The sequence below is a fragment of the Hemiscyllium ocellatum genome, chromosome 1, assembly GCF_020745735.1.
Source record: "Hemiscyllium ocellatum isolate sHemOce1 chromosome 1, sHemOce1.pat.X.cur, whole genome shotgun sequence".
Classification (NCBI taxonomy): Eukaryota; Metazoa; Chordata; class Chondrichthyes; order Orectolobiformes; family Hemiscylliidae; genus Hemiscyllium; species Hemiscyllium ocellatum.
The window spans coordinates 8,606,813-8,627,659 of record NC_083401.1 but is presented as its reverse complement, the minus strand read 5'-3'; the positions used below and the strand labels follow the sequence as shown (position 1 = coordinate 8,627,659).

Genomic DNA, 20,847 nt, shown 5'->3' with positions numbered 1-20,847 from the left:
ATAAGGTCATCCCTCAGCCTCCGACACTTCAGGGAAAACAGCCCCAGCCTGTTCAGCCACTCCCTGTAGCTCAGATCCTCCAACCCTGGCAACAATTTTTTTCTGAACCCTTTCAGGTTTTACACATTTTTCCGATAGGACAGAGACCAGAATTGCACGCAATATTCCAACAGTGGTCTAACCAATGTCCTGTACAGCTGCAACATGACCTCCCAACTCCTGTACTCAATATTCTGATCAATAAAAGTTTGCATACCAAATGCCTTCTTCACTCTCCTATCTACCTGCGACTCTACTTTCAAGGAGCTATGAACCTGCACTCCAAGGTCTCTTTGTTCAGCACCACTCCCTAGGACCTTACCATTAAGTGTATAAGTCCTGCTAAGATTTGCTTTCCTAAAATGCAGCACCTCGCATTTATCTGAATTAAACTGCGTCTGCCACTTCTCAGCCCATTGGCCCATTCTAGTCCAGATCCTGGTGTAATCTGAGGTAACCCTCTTCGCTGTCCGCTACACCTCCAATTTTGGTGTCATCTGCAAACTTACTAACTGTACCTCTTATGCTCGCATCCAAATCATTTATGTAAATGACAAAAAGTAGAGGACCCAGCATCAATCCTTGTGGCACTCCACTGGTCACAGGCCTCCAGTCTGAAAAACAACCCTCCACCACCACCCTTTATCTTCTATCTTTGAGCCAGTTCTGTATCCAAATGGCTAGTTCTCCCTGTATTCCATGAAATCTAACCTTGCTAATCAATCTCCCATGGGAAACCTTGTCAAACACCTTACTGAAGTCCATATAGATCACATCTACCGCTCTGCCCTCATCAATCTTCTTTGCTACTTCCTCAAAAAACTCAATCAAATTTGTGAGACATGATTTCCCACGCACAAAGCCATGTTGACTATCCCGAATCAGTCCTTGCGCTGTGTGACTATTAGGGAGCCTCTAGATGACTACAACGTTCCCTTATTTTTTTCTTACCTCCTCCCATATGGATTCTACATCTTCCGATCCAAGATCATTTCTTGTTATTGTACTAAATCCATCTTGTACTAAGAATGCCATATCACCATTCTTCCCTTCCTGCCAGTTCTTTCAATAGGTCTCTTACCCCTGAATATTCAGTTCTCAACTTCAACTTCCTTATGACCATATCCCTATAATGGTTATTACCCATTAATCTCCATTTATGCAGTGAATTAGTTTATTTTATGCATTCATTCAAGTTAGTAGTACCAGATGACAACAACTGGATCCCTCCTCTCCAGCTTCCTGTCCAACCTAGATGAAATGTCCTTCACCCAAAATGTGCAGCGTAGTCTTTAATGACAGTAAATGGCAGTATCTCCGAGAAGAGGAGAATTTACTTTTAATTAGAGTCATAGAGATATGCAGCATGGAAACAGACCCTTCAGTCCAACCTGTCCATGCCAACCAAATATCCCAACCCAGTCTAGTCCCACCTGCCAGCGTCCGGCCCATACCCCTCCAAACCCTTCCTATTCATATAACATCCAAATGCCTCTTACATGTTGCAATTGTACCAGCCTCCTCCACTTCCTCTGGCAGCTCATTCCATACACGTCCCACCCTCTGTGTAAAAACGTTGCCCCTTAGGTCTCTTTTATATCTTTCTCCTCTCACCCTAAACCTATGCCCTCTAGTTCTGGACTCGCCGACCCCAGGGAAATGACTTTGCCTATTTATCCTATCCATGCCCCTCATAATTTTGTAAACGTCTATAAGGTCATCCCTCAGCCTCCGACACTCCAGGGAAAACAGCCTCAGCCTGTTCAGCCTTTCCCTATAGCTCAAATCCTCCAACCCTGGCAACATCCTTGTAAATCTTTTCTGAACTCTTTCAAGTTTCACAACATCTTTCCGATAGGAATGAGACTAGAATTGCACAGAATTTGCTGCAACATGACCTCCCAACTCCTGTACTCAACACTTTGACCAATAAAGGAAAGCATACCACACACCTTCTTCACTATTTTATCTACTTGCAACTCCACTTTCAGGGAGATATGAACCTGAACTCTAAGGTGTCTTTGTTCAGCAACACTCCCCAGGACTTTACCATTAGTAACCTTAAAGATATCTGGTCTGACCCTGGGGGACTGAGTTAACTTGATGCTTCATAGACATTCCAGCACATCCACTTTCTTAATATCAATTTACTTCTTCCTCTTGATAAGAAGCTCCTTCTCCTTAACATTCATTCCATGTCTCAGTGGGAAAACAAATACAACACTCTCAAAAAGTGCTCCTTAAACAGCCTCCACATTTCTGTTCTGCCTTTCCTGAGAACAATTGGTCCCAATTTATACTCCACAGGTCCTGTCTAATAGCAGTATAAATTCCCCTCCCCCTTCCTATGTTGTCTGTTCCTATCCCTCTCCATGGCTATGGTAAAGGTGAGGCAGTTGTGGTCACTGTCACTGAAATGCTCACCAACCGAGAGATCTGACACCTGGCCTGGCTCGGCTTGTTGCCTAGCACCAAATCCAATATGGCCTCTCCCTTAGGCGGCCTATCTAGATATTGAGTCAGGATTCCTTCCTGGACACACCTGACAAAATCGACTCCATCCAGAGCATCTGCACTAAGGTGCTTCCAAACAATAGTTTGGAATTGGAAGGTGCAGTCACCAATAAGGACAACAGTGTTAAATCTGCACCTTTCCAAGATCTGCTGTCCAAGCTGTTCTTCCCCCTCTCTGCTGTTATCGAGGGGGTTCTATAGAAAGCACCCAATAAAGTGACTGCTCCTTTCCTGTTACTGACTTCCACCCATACTAACTCAGTAGACAAACCCACCTCAACAACCTGCTTTTCTGCAGCTGTGATGGACTCTAATTAACAATGCCAGTCCCTCTCCTCTCTTACACTCCTCCCTGTTCGTTTTAAAATATATAAGCCTTGGAACATCCAGCAACCATTCCTGCCCCTGTGAAATCCATGTCTCCATTATGACCACAACATCATAGTTCCAAGTACTGATGCATGCTCTAAGTTCATCACACTTATTCCTGATACTTCTTGCATTAAAACAGACAGACTTTCACCCATCCCTTTGCCTCAGTGTTACAGATGGTCCTCAGTGACAGACCAGGCCTCAGTGTTACAGATGGCCCTCAGTCACACAGACCAGGCCTCAGTGTTACAGATGACCCTCAGTCACAGACCAGGCCTCAGTGTTACAGATGGCCCTCAGTCACAGACCAGGCCTCAGTGTTACAGATGGTCCTCAGTCACAGACCAGGCCTCAGTGTTACAGATGGTCCTCAGTCACACACCAGGCCTCAGTGTTACAGATGGCCCTCAGTCACAGACCAGGCCTCAGTGTTACAGATGGTCCTCAGTCACACACCAGGCCTCAGTGTTACAGATGACCCTCAGTCACAGACCAGGCCTCAGTGTTACAGATGACCCTCAGTCACAGACCAGGCCTCAGTGTTACAGATGGTCCTCAGTCACAGACCAGGCCTCAGTGTTACAGATGACCCTCAGTCACAGACCAGGCCTCAGTGTTACAGATGGTCCTCAGTCACAAACCAGGCCTCAGTGTTACAGATGACCCTCAGTAACAGACCAGGCCTCAGTGTTACAGATGGTCCTCAGTCACAGACCAGGCCTCAGTGTTATAGATGACCCTCAGTCACAGACCAGGCCTCAGTGTTACAGATGGTCCTCAGTCACAGACCAGGCCTCAGTGTTACAGATGGTCCTCAGTCACAGACCAGGCCTCAGTGTTACAGATGGCCCTCAGTCACAGACCAGGCCTCAGTGTTACAGATGGCCCTCAGTCACAGACCAGGCCTCAGTGTTACAGATGGTCCTCAGTCACAGACCAGGCCTCAGTGTTACAGATGGCCCTCAGTCACAGACCAGGCCTCAGTGTTACAGATGGTCCTCAGTCACAGACCAGGCCTCAGTGTTACAGATGGTCCTCAGTCACAGACCAGGCCTCAGTGTTACAGATGACCCTCAGTAACAGACCAGGCCTCAGTGTTACAGATGGTCCTCAGTCACAGACCAGGCCTCAGTGTTACAGATGACCCTCAGTCACAGACCAGGCCTCAGTGTTACAGATGGTCCTCAGTCACAGACCAGGCCTCAGTGTTACAGATGGCCCTCAGTCACAGACCAGGCCTCAGTGTTACAGATGGCCCTCAGTCACAGACCAGGCCTCAGAGTTACAGATGGCCCTCAGTCACAGACCAGGCCTCAGTGTTACAGATGGTCCTCAGTCACAGACCAGGCCTCAGTGTTACAGATGGCCCTCAGTCACAGACCAGGCCTCAGTGTTAAGGATGACCCTCAGTCACAGACCAGGCCTCAGTGTTACAGATGGTCCTCAGTCACTGACCAGGCCTCAGTGTTACAGATGGCTCTCAGTCACAGACCAGGCCTCAGTGTTACAGATGGTCCTCAGTCACAGACCAGGCTTCAGTGTTACAGATGGTCCTCAGTCACACAGACCAGGCCTCAGTGTTACAGATGGTCCTCAGTCACAGACCAGGCCTCAGTGATACAGATGGCCCTCAGTCACAGACCAGGCCTCAGTGTTACAGATGGTCCTCAGTCACAGACCAGGCGTCAGTGTTACATATGGTCCTCAGTCACAGACCAGGCCTCAGTGATACAGATGGCCCTCTGTCACAGACCAGGCCTCAGTGTTACAGATGGCCCTCAGTCACAGACCAGGCCTCAGTGTTACAGATGGTCCTCAGTCACAGACCAGGCCTCAGTGTTACAGATGGCCCTGAGTCACAGACCAGTCCTCAGTGTTACAGATGGCCCTCAGTCACAGACCAGGCCTCAGTGTTACAGATGGCCCTCAGTCACAGACCAGGCCTCAGTGATACAGATGGCCCTCAGTCACAGACCAGGCCTCAGTGTTACAGATGACCCTCAGTCACAGACCAGGCCTCAGTGTTACAGATGGCCCTCAGTCACAGACCAGGCCTCAGTGTTACAGATGGTCCTCAGTCACAGACCAGGCCTCAGTGTTACAGATGGCCCTCAGTCACAGACCAGGCCTCAGTGTTACAGATGGTCCTCAGTCACACACCAGGCCTCAGTGTTACAGATGGCCCTCAGTCACAGACCAGGCCTCAGTGTTACAGATGGTCCTCAGTCACAGACTAGGCCTCAGTGTTACAGACGACCCTCAGTCACAGACCAGGCCTCAGTGTTACAGATGGTCCTCAGTCACACAGACCAGGCCTCAGTGTTACAGATGACCCTCAGTCACAGACCAGGCCTCAGTGTTACAGATGGCCCTCAGTCACAGACCAGGCCTCAGTGTTACAGATGGTCCTCAGTCACAGACCAGGCCTCAGTGTTACAGATGGTCCTCAGTCACACACCAGGCCTCAGTGTTACAGATGGCCCTCAGTCACAGACCAGGCCTCAGTGTTACAGATGGTCCTCAGTCACACACCAGGCCTCAGTGTTACAGATGACCCTCAGTCACAGACCAGGCCTCAGTGTTACAGATGACCCTCAGTCACAGACCAGGCCTCAGTGTTACAGATGGTCCTCAGTCACAGACCAGGCCTCAGTGTTACAGATGACCCTCAGTCACAGACCAGGCCTCAGTGTTACAGATGGTCCTCAGTCACAAACCAGGCCTCAGTGTTACAGATGACCCTCAGTAACAGACCAGGCCTCAGTGTTACAGATGGTCCTCAGTCACAGACCAGGCCTCAGTGTTACAGATGACCCTCAGTCACAGACCAGGCCTCAGTGTTACAGATGGTCCTCAGTCACAGACCAGGCCTCAGTGTTACAGATGGTCCTCAGTCACAGACCAGGCCTCAGTGTTACAGATGGCCCTCAGTCACAGACCAGGCCTCAGTGTTACAGATGGTCCTCAGTCACAGACCAGGCCTCAGTGTTACAGATGGCCCTCAGTCACAGACCAGGCCTCAGTGTTACAGATGGTCCTCAGTCACAGACCAGGCCTCAGTGTTACAGATGGTCCTCAGTCACAGACCAGGCCTCAGTGTTACAGATGACCCTCAGTAACAGACCAGGCCTCAGTGTTACAGATGGTCCTCAGTCACAGACCAGGCCTCAGTGTTACAGATGACCCTCAGTCACAGACCAGGCCTCAGTGTTACAGATGGTCCTCAGTCACAGACCAGGCCTCAGTGTTACAGATGGCCCTCAGTCACAGACCAGGCCTCAGTGTTACAGATGGCCCTCAGTCACAGACCAGGCCTCAGAGTTACAGATGGCCCTCAGTCACAGACCAGGCCTCAGTGTTACAGATGGTCCTCAGTCACAGACCAGGCCTCAGTGTTACAGATGGCCCTCAGTCACAGACCAGGCCTCAGTGTTAAGGATGACCCTCAGTCACAGACCAGGCCTCAGTGTTACAGATGGTCCTCAGTCACTGACCAGGCCTCAGTGTTACAGATGGCTCTCAGTCACAGACCAGGCCTCAGTGTTACAGATGGTCCTCAGTCACAGACCAGGCTTCAGTGTTACAGATGGTCCTCAGTCACACAGACCAGGCCTCAGTGTTACAGATGGCCCTCAGTCACAGACCAGGCCTCAGTGTTACAGATGGCCTTCAGTCACAGACCAGGCCTCAGTGTTACAGATGACCCTCAGTCACAGACCAGGCCTCAGTGTTACAGATGGTCCTCAGTCACACACCAGGCCTCAGTGTTACAGATGGCCCTCAGTCACAGACCAGGCCTCAGTGTTACAGATGGTCCTCAGTCACAGACCAGGCCTCAGTGTTACAGATGGTCCTCAGTCACACACCAGGCCTCAGTGTTACAGATGGCCCTCAGTCACAGACCAGGCCTCAGTGTTACAGATGGCCCTCAGTCACAGACCAGGCCTCAGTGTTACAGATGGTCCTCAGTCACAGACCAGGCCTCAGTGTTATAGATGGCCCTCAGTCACAGACCAGGCCTCAGTGTTACAGATGGTCCTCAGTCACAGACCAGGCCTCAGTGTTACAGATGGACCTCAGTCACAGACCAGGCCTCAGTGTTACAGATGACCCTCAGTCACAGACCAGGCCTCAGTGTTACAGATGGCCCTCAGTCACAGACCAGGCCTCAGTGGTACAGATGGCCCTCTGTCACAGACCAGGCCTCAGTGTTAAAGATGGCCCTCAGTCACAGACCAGGCTTCAGTGTTACAGATGGCCCTCAGTCACAGACCAGGCCTCAGTGTTACAGATGGCCCTCAGTCACAGACCAGGCCTCAGTGTTACAGATGGTCCTCAGTCACAGACCAGGCCTCAGTGTTACAGATGGCCCGCAGTCACAGACCAGGCCTCACTGATACAGATGGCCCTCAGTCACAGACCAGGCCTCAGTGTTACAGATGACCCTCAGTCACAGACCAGGCCTCAGTGTTACAGATGGTCCTCAGTCACACAGACCAGGCCTCAGTGTTACAGATGGTCCTCAGTCACACAGACCAGGCCTCAGTGTTACAGATGGTCCTCAGTCACAGACCAGGCCTCAGTGTTACAGATGGCTCTCAGTCACAGACCAGGCCTCAGTGATACAGATGGCCCTCAGTCACAGACCAGGCCTCAGTGTTACAGATAGTCCTCCGTCACACAGACCAGGCCTCAGTGTTACAGATGGTCCTCAGTCACAGACCAGGCCTCAGTGTTACAGATGGCCCTCAGTCACAGACCAGGCCTCAGTGTTACAGATGGTCCTCAGTCACAGACCAGGCCTCAGTGTTACAGATGGTCCTCAGTCACAGACCAGGCCTCAGTGTTACAGATGACCCTCAGTAACAGACCAGGCCTCAGTGTTACAGATGGTCCTCAGTCACAGACCAGGCCTCAGTGTTACAGATGACCCTCAGTCACAGACCAGGCCTCAGTGTTACAGATGACCCTCAGTCACAGACCAGGCCTCAGTGTTACAGATGGCCCTCAGTCACAGACCAGGCCTCAGTGTTACAGATGGCCCTCAGTCACAGACCAGGCCTCAGAGTTACAGATGGCCCTCAGTCACAGACCAGGCCTCAGTGTTACAGATGGTCCTCAGTCACAGACCAGGCCTCAGTGTTACAGATGGCCCTCAGTCACAGACCAGGCCTCAGTGTTAAGGATGACCCTCAGTCACAGACCAGGCCTCAGTGTTACAGATGGTCCTCAGTCACTGACCAGGCCTCAGTGTTACAGATGGCTCTCAGTCACAGACCAGGCCTCAGTGTTACAGATGGTCCTCAGTCACAGACCAGGCTTCAGTGTTACAGATGGTCCTCAGTCACACAGACCAGGCCTCAGTGTTACAGATGGCCCTCAGTCACAGACCAGGCCTCAGTGTTACAGATGACCCTCAGTCACAGACCAGGCCTCAGTGTTACAGATGGTCCTCAGTCACACACCAGGCCTCAGTGTTACAGATGGCCCTCAGTCACAGACCAGGCCTCAGTGTTACAGATGGTCCTCAGTCACAGACCAGGCCTCAGTGTTACAGATGGCCCTCAGTCACAGACCAGGCCTCAGTGTTACAGATGGTCCTCAGTCACAGACCAGGCCTCAGTGTTATAGATGGCCCTCAGTCACAGACCAGGCCTCAGTGTTACAGATGGTCCTCAGTCACAGACCAGGCCTCAGTGTTACAGATGGTCCTCAGTCACAGACCAGGCCTCAGTGTTACAGATGACCCTCAGTCACAGACCAGGCCTCAGTGTTACAGATGGTCCTCAGTCACAGACCAGGCCTCAGTGGTACAGATGGCCCTCTGTCACAGACCAGTCCTCAGTGTTAAAGATGGCCCACAGTCACAGACCAGGCCTCAGTGTTACAGATGGCCCTCAGTCACAGACCAGGCCTCAGTGTTACAGATGGCCCTCTGTCACAGACCAGGCCTCAGTGTTAAAGATGGCCCTCAGTCACAGACCAGGCTTCAGTGTTACAGATGGCCCTCAGTCACAGACCAGGCCTCAGTGTTACAGATGGCCCTCAGTCACAGACCAGGCCTCAGTGTTACAGATGGTCCTCAGTCACAGACCAGGCCTCAGTGTTACAGATGGCCCGCAGTCACAGACCAGGCCTCACTGATACAGATGGCCCTCAATCACAGACCAGGCCTCAGTGTTACAGATGACCCTCAGTCACAGACCAGGCCTCAGTGTTACAGATGGTCCTCAGTCACACAGACCAGGCCTCAGTGTTACAGATGGTCCTCAGTCACACAGACCAGGCCTCAGTGTTACAGATGGTCCTCAGTCACAGACCAGGCCTCAGTGTTACAGATGGCTCTCAGTCACAGACCAGGCCTCAGTGATACAGATGGCCCTCAGTCACAGACCAGGCCTCAGTGTTACAGATAGTCCTCCGTCACACAGACCAGGCCTCAGTGTTACAGATGGCCCTCAGTCACAGACCAGGCCTCAGTGTTACAGATGACCCTCAGTCACAGACCAGGCCTCACTGATACAGATGGCCCTCAGTCACAGACCAGGCCTCAGTGTTACAGATGGTCCTCAGTCACAGACCAGGCCTCAGTGTTACAGATGGTCCTCAGTCACAGACCAGGCCTCAGTGTTACAGATGGTACTCAGTCACACACCAGGCCTCAGTGTTACAGATGGCCCTCAGTCACAGACCAGGCCTCAGAGTTACAGATGGCCCTCAGTCACAGACCAGGCCTCAGTGTTACAGATGGTCCTCAGTCACAGACCCGGCCTCAGTGTTACAGATGGCCATCAGTCACAGACCAGGCCTCAGTGTTACAGATGACCCTCAGTCACAGACCAGGCCTCAGTGTTACAGATGGCTCTCAGTCACAGACCAGGCCTCAGTGATACAGATGGCCCTCAGTCACAGACCAGGCCTCAGTGTTACAGATAGTCCTCCGTCACACAGACCAGGCCTCAGTGTTACAGATGGCCCTCAGTCACAGACCAGGCCTCAGTGTTACAGATGACCCTCAGTCACAGACCAGGCCTCAGTGTTACAGATGACCCTCAGTCACAGACCAGGCCTCAGTGTTACAGATGGTCCTCAGTCACAGACCAGTCCTCAGTGTTACAGATGGTCCTCAGTCACAGACCAGGCCTCAGTGTTACAGATGGCCCTCAGTCACAGACCAGGCCTCAGTGTTACAGATGGCCCTCAGTCACAGACCAGGCCTCAGAGTTACAGATGGCCCTCAGTCACAGACCAGGCCTCAGTGTTACAGATGGTCCTCAGTCACAGACCCGGCCTCAGTGTTACAGATGGCCCTCAGTCACAGACCAGGCCTCAGTGTTACAGATGACCCTCAGTCACAGACCAGGCCTCAGTGTTACAGATGGTCCTCAGTCACTGACCAGGCCTCAGTGTTACAGATGGCTCTCAGTCACAGACCAGGCCTCAGTGTTACAGATGGTCCTCAGTTACAGACCAGGCTTCAGTGTTACAGATGGTCCTCAGTCACACAGACCAGGCCTCAGTTTTACAGATGGCCCTCAGTCACAGACCAGGCCTCAGTGTTACAGATGGCCCTCAGTCACAGACCAGGCCTCAGTGTTACAGATGACCCTCAGTCACAGACCAGGCCTCAGTGTTACAGATGGTCCTCAGTCACACACCAGGCCTCAGTGTTACAGATGGCCCTCAGTCACAGACCAGGCCTCAGTGTTACAGATGGTCCTCAGTCACAGACCAGGCCTCAGTGTTACAGATGGCCCTCAGTCACAGACCAGGCCTCAGTGTTACAGATGGTCCTCAGTCACAGACCAGGCCTCAGTGTTACAGATGGTCCTTAGTCACAGACCAGGCCTCAGTGTTACAGATGACCCTCAGTAACAGACCAGGCCTCAGTGTTACAGATGGTCCTCAGTCACAGACCAGGCCTCAGTGTTACAGATGACCCTCAGTCACAGACCAGGCCTCAGTGTTACAGATGGTCCTCAGTCACAGACCAGGCCTCAGTGGTACAGATGACCCTCAGTCACAGACCAGGCCTCAGTGTTTCAGATGACCCTCAGTCACAGACCAGGCCTCAGTGTTACAGATGGTCCTCACTCACAGACCAGGCCTCAGTGTTACAGATGGCCCTCAGTCACAGACCAGGCCGCAGTGTTACAGATGGTCCTCAGTCACAGACCAGGCCTCAGTGTTACAGATGACCCTCAGTCACAGACCAGGCCTCAGTGTTACAGATGGTACTCAGTCACACACCAGGCCTCAGTGTTACAGATGGCCCTCAGTCACAGACCAGGCCTCAGTGTTACAGATGGCCCTCAGTCACAGACCAGGCCTCAGTGTTACAGACGACCCTCAGTCACAGACCAGGCCTCAGTGTTACAGATGGTCCTCAGTCACAGACCAGGCCTCAGTGTTACAGATGACCCTCAGTCACAGACCAGGCCTCAGTGTTACAGATGGCCCTCTGTCACAAACCAGTCCTCAGTGTTACAGATGGCCCTCAGTCACAGACCAGGCCTCAGTGTTACAGATGGCCCTCAGTCACAGACCAGGCCTCAGTGTTACAGATGGTCCTCAGTCACAGACCAGGCCTCAGTGTTACAGATGGCCCTGAGTCACAGACCAGTCCTCAGTGTTACAGATGGCCCTCAGTCACAGACCAGGCCTCAGTGTTACAGATGGCCCTCAGTCACAGACCAGGCCTCAGTGATACAGATGGCCCTCAGTCACAGACCAGGCCTCAGTGTTACAGATGGCCCTCAGTCACAGACCAGGCCTCAGTGTTACAGATGGCCCTCAGTCACAGACCAGGCCTCAGTGTTACAGATGGTCCTCAGTCACAGACCAGGCCTCAGTGTTACAGATGGCCCTCAGTCACAGACCAGGCCTCAGTGTTACAGATGGTCCTCAGTCACACACCAGGCCTCAGTGTTACAGATGGCCCTCAGTCACAGACCAGGCCTCAGTGTTACAGATGGTCCTCAGTCACAGACTAGGCCTCAGTGTTACAGACGACCCTCAGTCACAGACCAGGCCTCAGTGTTACAGATGGTCCTCAGTCACACAGACCAGGCCTCAGTGTTACAGATGACCCTCAGTCACAGACCAGGCCTCAGTGTTACAGATGGTCCTCAGTCACAGACCAGGCCTCAGTGTTACAGATGACCCTCAGTCACAGACCAGGCCTCAGTGTTACAGATGGTCCTCAGTCACACACCAGGCCTCAGTGTTACAGATGGCCCTCAGTCACAGACCAGGCCTCAGTGTTACAGATGGTCCTCAGTCACACACCAGGCCTCAGTGTTACAGATGACCCTCAGTCACAGACCAGGCCTCAGTGTTCCAGATGGTCCTCAGTCACAGACCAGGCCTCAGTGTTACAGATGGTCCTCAGTCACAGACCAGGCCTCAGTGTTACAGATGGCCCTCAGTCACAGACCAGTCCTCAGTGTTAAAGATGGCCCTCAGTCACAGACCAGGCCTCAGTGTTACAGATGGCCCTCAGTCACAGACCAGGCCTCAGTGATACAGATGGCCCTCAGTCACAGACCAGGCCTCAGTGTTACAGATGACCCTCCGTCACAGACCAGGCCTCAGTGTTACAGATGGCCCTCAGTCACAGACCAGGCCTCAGTGTTACAGATGGTCCTCAGTCACAGACCAGGCCTCAGTGTTACAGATGGCCCTCAGTCACAGACCATGCCTCAGTGTTACAGATGGTCCTCAGTCACACACCAGGCCTCAGTGTTACAGATGGCCCTCAGTCACAGACCAGGCCTCAGTGTTACAGATGGTCCTCAGTCACAGACTAGGCCTCAGTGTTACAGACGACCCTCAGTCACAGACCAGGCCTCAGTGTTACAGATGGTCCTCAGTCACACAGACCAGGCCTCAGTGTTACAGATGACCCTCAGTCACAGACCAGGCCTCAGTGTTACAGATGGTCCTCAGTCACAGACCAGGCCTCAGTGTTACAGATGGTCCTCAGTCACACACCAGGCCTCAGTGTTACAGATGGTCCTCAGTCACAGACCAGGCCTCAGTGTTACAGATGGTCCTCAGTCACACACCAGGCCTCAGTGTTACAGATGACCCTCAGTCACAGACCAGGCCTCAGTGTTACAGATGACCCTCAGTCACAGACCAGGCCTCAGTGTTACAGATGGTCCTCAGTCACAGACCAGTCCTCAGTGTTACAGATGACCCTCAGTCACAGACCAGGCCTCAGTGTTACAGATGGCCCTCAGTCACAGACCAGGCCTCAGTGTTACAGATGGTCCTCAGTCACAGACCAGGCCTCAGTGTTACAGATGGTCCTCAGTCACAGACCAGGCCTCAGTGTTACAGATGGTCCTCAGTCACAGACCAGGCCTCAGTGTTACAGATGGCCCTCAGTCACAGACCAGGCCTCAGTGTTACAGATAGTCCTCAGTCACAGACCAGGCCTCAGTGTTACAGATGGCCCTCTGTCACAGACCAGTCCTCAGTGTTAAAGATGGCCCACAGTCACAGACCAGGCCTCAGTGTTACAGATGGCCCTCAGTCACAGACCAGGCCTCAGTGTTACAGATGGCCCTCTGTCACAGACCAGTCCTCAGTGTTAAAGATGGTCCTCAGTCACAGACCAGGCCTCAGTGTTACAGATGACCCTCAGTCACAGACCAGGGCTCAGTGTTACAGATGGTCCTCAGTCACACACCAGGCCTCAGTGTTACAGTTGACCCTCAGTCACAGACCAGGCCTCAGTGTTACAGATGGCCCTCAGTCACAGACGAGGCCTCAGTGTTACAGATGGTCCTCAGTCACAGTCCAGGCCTCAGTGTTACAGATGACCCTCAGTCACAGACCAGGCCTCAGTGTTACAGATGGCCCTCAGTCACAGACCAGGCCTCACTGTTACAGATGGTCCTCAGTCACAGACCAGGCCTCAGTGTTAAGATGGCCCTCAGTCACAGACCAGGCCTCAGTGTTACAGATGGCCCTCAGTCACAGACCAGGCCTCAGTGTTACAGATGGTCCTCAGTCACAGACCAGGCCTCAGTGTTACAGATGATCCTCAGTCACAGACCAGGCCTCAGTGATACAGATTGTCCTCAGTGTTACAGACCAGGCCTCAGTGTTACAGATGGTCCTCAGTCACAGACCAGGCCTCAGTGTTACAGATGATCCTCAGTCACAGACCAGGCCTCAGTGATACAGATGGTCCTCAGTGTTACAGACCAGGCCTCAGTGATACAGATGGTCCTCAGTCACAGACCAGGCCTCAGTGATACAGATGGTCCTCAGTGTTACAGACCAGGCCTCAGTGATACAGATGGTCCTCAGTGTTACAGACCAGGCCTCAGTCACAGACCAATGTAAGCTTGCAGGGAACAGAAAGGCTGACACTAAGAGTTTCTATAGGTATGTGAAGAGAAAGTGATGAGTGAAGACAAATATATGTCCCCTACAGACAGAAACGGGGGAATGTACAACAGGGGACAATACATACATACTCAATACATAGTTTGGCTCCATCTTCACAAAAGTGGACATGAATCTGACACCAAAAATGGTGGAGAATGCAAGATTTAGTGACAAGGAAGAACTGAGGGAGATCAATATTAGTAGAGAAATGGTGCCAGGAAAACAGACAGGATAAATCCCCAGGGCCTGATAATCTACACCCCAGAGCACTTAAGGAAGTAACTCTAGAAATAGTGGATGCATTGGTGGTCATCTTCCAGGATTCTATGGAAGATTCCTTGCAGATTGGAGGGAAAATGCTTGATGGGAATATATCTGTGGCAATACCAGGGATTGGCCACTGACTTTGCCTGACCCCATGCCCTCCATGACTAATGGTCAACCCCTGTCTGAAAAGCTATGCAACCTGTCATCTTTTGTATGACTTCAGACAATGCCTCTCCCTCTTTGTGAGCACAACATATTCCTCATGGCCACGTAACAAAGACTGTTAATAATTAAGGTCCGACTCCTGAGAATTTCTTCAAAAGACACCCAATGATATCACCGCTAATCTGATCTTGTGATCCCCCCATAACCCTGATTGTATTACTGATTAAAAAAAACTACCTCAACCTTGAATATATTTAAATGACCCAGCCTTGACAGGCCTCTGTAGTAAAGAATTCCACAGCTTTACTACCTTCAGAAGAAATTCCACCACATCTGTTTTAAATGCGTGGTATTTTATTCTGAGATTATTCCTTTGGTCCTAAACTCTCCCACTTGGTGGGGGGAAGTCAACTGCTCCACATCCGCCCTGTCACGTCCCGACAGAATCTTGCCTGTTTCAATAAGGTTACCACTCATTCTTCGATATTTCAATGAGTACAGGCCCAAACTACTCAAAAAGACAGAGATTTAGTTCTGAAGAGGTATCAGTGAACGTGAAAAGTTAATTCCACAGATACTGCTGGACCTGCTGAGATTTTCCAGCAATTACTTTTTTGTTTCTGATTTCCAAGATCCGCAGTTCTGTTTTTTGTTGTTTAATGCCCAAACCTCCCTCATCAAGCAGTGCCTCCATACCCATTATCAACCTCCTGAATCTTCTCTGGACTGTCTTCAATGTCAATAAATCTTTGCTTTGATATGAAGCCTAAGATATTCACAATGTTCCAGCAGTGGTCTGACTAGCGCATTGTTAATTTTAGTAAAACTTCCTTACTTTTATATTCCAAGCTCTTTTGAAATAAAAGCCACCAACCCATTTGCTTTCCTGTTACCTTTAAACTTGGATGCTTGCTTTGTTTTGAGATTCATGGACAAGGTCTCCTAAATCCCTCTTGAGCGGGCAGGGTAGATTAATTGTGAGCACTGCTGCTTCATAGCACCAGTGTCCCAGGTGCAATTCTACCCCCAGGTGACTGCCCGCGTGGAGCCCACGCACCCCGCTATGCCCACACGGGCCTCATCCAGGCGCTCCGGCCTCGTCCCACAGTCCAAAGATGCGTGGGTCACTTAGACCGGCCACACCAAACCATCCAGAGTGTCCAGGGATGTGCAGGTCACTTAGACCGGCCACACCAAACCACCCAGAGTGTCCAGGGATGTGCAGGTCAGTTAGACTGGCCACACCAAACCACCCAGAGTGTCCAGGGATGTGCAGGTCAGTTAGACTGGCCACACCAAACCACCCAGAGTGTCCAGGGATGTGCAGGTCACTTAGACTGGCCACACCAAACCACCCAGAGTGTCCAGGGATGAGAGATAAATGAGAGGATGTGGGGCTGTGGGAAGATTGCTGAGAATGTGACGAGTGGATGAAGATGTGGGAGAAGGTGATAGGAGAGGAGGGTGGAGCAGATTGATGGGAAAATTGATGGACAGGTCAGGAGGGCAGTGCCAAGTTGGAGGCTTGGGACTGGGATAAGGTGGAGGAAGGGGAAGGGGAAATGAGGAAACTGGTGAAATCTACATTAATCCCATGTGGTTGCAGGGCTGCAGAGGCGTTCTTTCTCCAGGCTTCAGGTGGTTAGGGCTTATCGATGGAGTTGGTGGAGTGGGAGGGAGGAGTTGAAGTGGGATTGGTTGGTGCGGGTGTCCCAGAAATATTCTCTGAATTGATCCGCAAGTTGGCGTCCTGTCTACCCGATGTAGAGAAGACCACATCGAGTGTGACGGATACCGTACATGACATTTGTGTAGGTACGTACAAATTTCTGTCAGATGTGGAAGGATCCTTTGGGGCCTTGGATGGAGGTGACCGGGGGGGGAGGTTTTGCACTTCCTGCTGTGGCAGGAGAAGGTATGTCCAAAACGTCGATTCTCCTGCTTCTCAGATGCTGCCTGACCTGCTATCCTTTTCCAGCACCACACTCTCAACTCGGAACTCCAACATCTGCAGTCCTCACTTTCTCCACATTGCATCTGGTGTCTGATGTAGGCCAGACCAACAATACGGTCCCTCTCATTTGTAAATACTGAAGAAAAGTACTCATTCAAGACCTCTCCTATATCTTCCGACTCAATACACAGTCTCCCACTACTGTCCTTGATCGGACCTACCCTCATTCTCGTCATTCTCGTATTTCTCACATACGCATAATAGACCTTGGGGTTATCCTTGATCCTACCCGCCAAAGATTTTTCATGCCCTCTCTTAGCTCTCCTAATCTCTTTCTTCAGCTCCCTCCTGGCTATCTCGTATCCCTCCGACACTCTGTCTGAACCTTGTTTCCTCAACCTTATGTAAGCCTCCTCCTTCCTCTTTACTAGACATTCAACCTCCCTCGTCAACCAAGGTTCCCTCACACGACCATCTCTTTCCTGCCTGACAGCTACATACATATCAAGGACACGTCGTATCTGTTCCTTGAAAAAGTTCCACATTTCAACGACATCCTTCCCTGACAGCCTATGCTCCCAACTTATGTTCCTCAAATCCTGTCTTGCAGCATCGTATTCACCCTTCCCCCCATTGTAAAACCTACCCTGTTGCACGCACCTATCACTCTCCATAACCAAGGTGAAAGTCACAGAATTGTGGTCACCATCACCAAAATGCTCACCCACTAACAAGCCCATCACTTGTCCCGGTTCGATACCAATTACCAAATCCAATATGGCCTCCCCTCTGGTCGGACAATCTACATACTGAGTTAGGAAAGCTTCCTGGACACACTGCACAAACACCGCCCCGTCCAATCTATTTGATTTAAAGAGCTTCCAATCAATATTTGGGAAGTTGAAATTGCCCATGACTACTACCCTGTGGCTTCTGCACCTTTCCAAAATCTGTTTCCCAATCTGTTTCTCCACATCTCTGCTGCTATTGGGGGGCCTAGTGTAAACACCCAACAAGGTGACTGCTCCTTTCCTATTTCTGACTTCAGCCCATACTGCCTCCAAAGGCAGATCCCCCTCGAACTGCCTTTCTGCAGCCATTATGCCTTTTCTAATTAGCAACGCCACACCCCCTCCTTTTTTACCACCCTCCCTAATCTTACTGAAACATCTGTAACCAGGAACCTCCAACAACCATTCCTGTCCCTCTTCTATCCACGTTTCCATGATGGCCACAACATCGTAGTCCCAAGTACCGATCCACGCCTTAAGTTCACCCACCTTATTTCTGATACTCCTTGCGTTGAAGTATACACACTTGAGCCCACCTCTGTGTCCGCAAGTATTCCCTGTCAGTGCTACCTTCTCCACAGCCTCCCTACATTCTTGGACATCCTGAAAAACAGCTAACCTACTTGCTGGACTACAAGTCCAGATCCCATCCCCCTGCCAAATTGGTTTAAATCCCCACGAAGAGTGCTAGCAAACCTACCTCCCAGGATATTGATGCCCTTCTGGTTCAGGTGCAACCCGTCCTGTTTGTACAGGTCCCACCTTCCCCAGAATGCAGTCCAATTGTCCAAATACCTGAAGCCCTCCCTCCTACACCATCCTTGCAGCCACGTGTTCAACTGCACTCTCTCCCTATTCTTTGCCTCACTGTCACGTGGCACCGGCAACAACCCAGAGATGACGACTCTGTCCGTCCGAGCTTTTATCTTCCAGCCTAACTCCCTGAGCTCCTGAATTACCTCCCCACTCCTCTTCCTACCTATGTCGTTGGTGCCAATGTGTACCACGACTTCTGGCTGCACACCCTCTCCTCTTAAGCATTCTGACGACACGGTCCGAGACGTCTCGGACCCTGGCACCCGGGAGGCAACAAACCATCCGAGAGTCTCGCCCATGTCCACAGAACCGCCTGTCTGTCCCTCTAACTATAGAGTCTCCTATAACTAGCGCTCTCCTCCTCTTCCCCTTTCCCTTCTGAGCCTCAGAGCCGGACCTCATGCCAGAGACCCGGTCACTGCAGCTTACCCCTGCTAGGCCGTTCCCCCCCAACAGTATCCAAAGCGGTGTACTTATTGTTGAGGGGAACGACCACAGGGGATCCCTGCACTGCCTGCTTCCTCCCCTTCCCACCTCTAACTGTTACCCAGCTACCTCTGTTCTCTGGTGTAACTATGTCCCTGTAGCTTCTATCTATCACCCTCTCAGCCTCTCGAATAATCCTCAGTTCATCCAGCTCCAGCTCCAGTTCCCTAACGCGGTCTGTGAGGAGCTGGAGCTGGCTACACTTCGGCAGGAGCATCGGTGGTCACCCCCTACCTCAAACATCCTGCAGGAGGGACATTCCACTGCCTGCGCTGCCATAACTCTACACTCAGTCTCCAAAACAAGAACACTAAGTAGCTTACCTGTTATGCTGACTGAGTCCTTTTTTTAGATTAGAGGAGGAGGGAGGGTGGGAGACACTACACGTGTAGTGTCTCGGGTTCCTTCTCCACTCAAATAACAATCACTTACCTTCCCGACCAGCTCTGCGCTCCAACTTCACTCCCGCCCAGCTCCCGCCGCTCTCTGCTGCAAAAAGACCGTTGTCCGTCTTCTAGTGGATTCTTTCAGGACTCAGTGCAAGGTCTCCTGTGGGATATATTAATAATTGGGATTAAATCCAGAGGGTATGATCATGACGTTTGCAGGCAACACAGAACTTGGCTGTGTGGTTGATAATGAGAACAGCTGTAGACTGCTTCTGCAACACACTCATGAATCTTTACACGATCCAGGACAAAGCAGCCCACTTGTTAGGCACTCCACCCCCAATGGAACACTTCCTTCACCAACCACGTTCAGTAACAGCAGCGCGTATGATCCACAAGATGCACTGCAGAAATTCACCAAAGATCCTTTCCTTCCAAACCCACAACCACTCCCATCTCGAAGGACAAGGGCAGCAGGTACATGGAAATACCACCAGCTTCCAATCCCTTTCTGAGTCAATCACCATCCTGATTGAGAAATATATTGCCATACCTTCTGTATCACTGGGTCAAAATCTTTTCTCTAACAGCAATGAGGATCTACCTACTGCAGGGTGGGTGGGAGAGAGGGGAGTTGTTGTAAAAGGTATCACCTTTTCTTCAGTGTGGCTGGGTCAAAATCCAGGAATTCTTTCAGCCTGACAGCATTGAGGGGCTACCTACAGTGGGTTGGGAGAACTCCTTGCTGAATCTACTCTGCCCGACCTGTGTACCCTGCACATCCAGCCCCACCCTGTGAATGTTGATTATGTTGCAGACGTTTTGTCCCCTGTCTAGGTGACATCCTCAGTGCTTGGGAGCCTCCTGTGAAGTGCTTCTGTGATCTTTCCTCCGGCATTTATAGTGGCTTGTCTCTGCCACTTCCGGTTGTCAGTTCCAGCTGTCCGCTGCAGTGGCCGGTATATTGGGTCCAGGTCGATGTGCTTATTGATTGAATCTGTGGATGAGTGCCATGCCTCTAGGAATTCCCTGGCTCTTCTCTGTTTGGTTTGTCCTATAAACCCTAGCCAGAGAAACAATAGCCAACCTGCTGGACATACAGAGCAGACAACAAGATGGGGAACCTATCAACAAAGACTGCATACTCAAACCCCTGGACCTGTGCCTCACAACACACTTCACATTCAACAACCAAATATATGAACAAATCAATGGCACACCCATGGGCTCACCCATCTCTGGACTCATAGTAGAAACAGCAATGCAAAGGTTAGAACAAACAGTCTTACTGCAAATTCAACCCAAACTCTGGGTCAGATATGTAGATGATACCTTTGTAATCATTAAAAACACAGAAATAGAGAACATACACCGGATCATCAACGCCACACTCACAGGAATCCGACTCACTAGAGAGGAAGAAAAGGACAACCAGCTCCCATTCCTAGACGTGATAGTACAGAGAACACCGAACGAAGAATTCACCACAAAGGTATACAGGAAAGCCACACACACAGACCAAGTCCTGAACTACGAAAGCAACCACCCCAACACACACAAACCAAGTTGCATCGAGACACTATTCAAAAGGGCCACAACATACTGCAGTACACCAGAACTGCAAAAAGAGGAAGAAGAACACCTCTACAAT

General features: G+C 51.0%; 1 protein-coding gene across 1 annotated transcript in view; it reads right to left on the bottom strand.

Moving 5' to 3' along the window:
* LOC132820942 (interferon-induced very large GTPase 1-like) overlaps positions 1–19,286 on the bottom strand; it is a 60,777-nt gene extending 41,491 nt beyond the window's left edge. The window contains exon 1 of the mRNA XM_060833543.1: positions 19,240–19,286. The gene's annotated coding sequence lies outside the window, so the exon portion shown is untranslated. The remainder of the gene's footprint in view (positions 1–19,239) is intronic.
* Between the last annotated feature and the right edge of the window lie 1,561 nt (positions 19,287–20,847).